This window comes from Gregarina niphandrodes (genome assembly GCF_000223845.1).
Source record: "Gregarina niphandrodes unplaced genomic scaffold scaffold00015, whole genome shotgun sequence".
In the NCBI taxonomy this organism is placed as follows: Eukaryota; Apicomplexa; class Conoidasida; order Eugregarinorida; family Gregarinidae; genus Gregarina; species Gregarina niphandrodes.
In genome coordinates, this window is record NW_011646042.1 from 246,564 (window position 1) to 248,777 (window position 2,214).

Sequence of the window (2,214 nt, forward strand, 5' to 3'; positions counted from 1 at the left end):
CCCCCCACCCCCAACAACAGTGGAGCACCACTACTCCACGCCGTAGATTGGTGTTTACGGCATGACGTGTCAACAGCGCGTCTTTTCAAACTCCGCTACATATCCGAAGCACTGCTTAGAAGTTCTTATGTCACCGCCCCAACGTTAGCCACCGCTAGAACAAATTACTTTCTGCTTTTCAGACCCAGCCGTCGCAGTTTTCCAACGTGTGCGGGGTTTTAAAAGATTGCAACTATCACCCCTTCGCTCTTTGCGCCACAGATTAACATGTCACCGAACGCGTGGAGTCAAGACCGCCCTAGGGGTCTTCGCCGCCCGAGATCCCACTCGGGGTGCGCTGGAGCTGGGTGCAGCGGACGACCTGGTTTGTCAAGCACCCACCACGCCCAAGCCAGCCAGGATGATAAGGGTAGCCGGATCGGGTGAGCCGGCCGGCAGTGCCGCGACGCCGGTCGTGCTGGAAGCGGCTCACGCGGCAGTGGAGTCGCAGAGGAAGCGTCTTCGGACCTCTGTGGCGGACGGGCGGGTGGACATCGCCACTGGGCTGGGGCTTCGTGACCCAGCGGACGCCCGGTTAGGCCGGGTTCTCCGGCAGCGTCTCCTTGCCGAAGCGGTCGGGGTCTGCTGCAACGTGGGCGAGGTCGAGATGGTCACAACAACGACCTTGATAGGTGGATTCCGTGGTAATGTGACCGCAACTAGGTGGACGGTCTGGCCTCAGCTAGTTTGCGCGCGACGTCGGACGCGCGGCCGTGGGCCATCTCGCCACTGCGCTCGGCCCAGGCGTACTGGCCCAATCGGCGAGTACGCCTGGGCCGAGTGCAGCGGCGAGGTGCACCAACTGCCGGCCGAGATGTCAGACTACGACGAGCTCGACATCCCCAACGTGGAACTGTTAGTCTGTCTGGTCCTCACTCGTCGCCACACAGGGCAGCCCACACACCACCAAAAGTTAGAAACCAAAAAGGGCATTTTTGATGCCTTCGAGACCAACCTCCATCGGCTCTAACCCGCTCGTACTTTTTTGCCGATATGACTGTACAGGGGATGGCTGGAAGGACCCACTTGCCATCATCGTTGCCGCTATCGGTCGAAGGACTTTACGCGAATAATTCCCGATAACGGATACGAAGTCTTCCACCTTTACTTCAGGGTGTCTAGACGCCCATATATGACCGATTTGCTTTGCTGAAAAAGAAAAAGACACCTCGATATCACCATCCGGTGTTCCTCTAACGCGATTATAGTGTTAGAATTAGCCAAATGCAACCTGGCTGATGGAATAGGGACGGTTCGTTGGTCTGTGTGTACGAAGACGGACGTTCGACGTCACACGAGTGGTCCACGGTTGGTAGAAGTGCAAGTGCGCGCAGCATACAGGATCGCGGTTGGGAATAGCACGCGCTGATGTCACTCCGGTGGTTCAAGGTTACTGGGAGAACGAAACAAGGGCAGATGACTCGTTCCCTGGTCACCAGCAAATGAACCGCTGGTAGTAGACTAGCCCATGATGATGGTATACACGTGAAGATGACACCCGAGTGGCAGATAGTGACCAGATGAATGGAGCGGTAGCAGGAGACTGGATCCGGGTTGTTGTAAGCAAACGTTGATGACACTGCAGTGGCCGGCGGCGGGCGGATGCCCGAAGAAGTGGCCAGAGACTGGACCAGGGTTGACAAAGACCTGCGCGGACGACACTACAGCGGCTCGAGGTTGGCTGAATGACTAAGCGGCAGCAGGAGACTGCTCCACGGCTGTAGTAAGCACGCGTTGATGACACTAGAGTGGACGTCGGCTGACGGAAGAATGATGTGCCTGTAGTCGAGCGGTCCATGGTGAGCCAGAGTACGCGCGTACGGCACCTCAATGGCCACGGTTGGCAGCCGTACTAGCAGGGGGCTTGTGACTGGCCCACGGTTATGATGAGCCCACGGTTATGATGAGTTCGAGATGACGACGCGCCGCTGCGTTTTGGTAGGTTGAAGTACCAAGAGACGGCAGTCTGGAGGTCCTCAGTTGTCACAGGTGCGTCGGAATAGTAAGTGACCGGTGTGCGGTGAAGCGAACAGTATCCCCATGGCGGGTGATGGGTGCAGGGTTGCATGTCAGGGGTGGATGGCCCCGTGGGACGGCTTGGCAGCTGTGAATGGTTTCGTGAGAGGTTGTTCGAAGTGTCGATAAATGTGTGTCAAGAAATACCGGCTGGCAGAC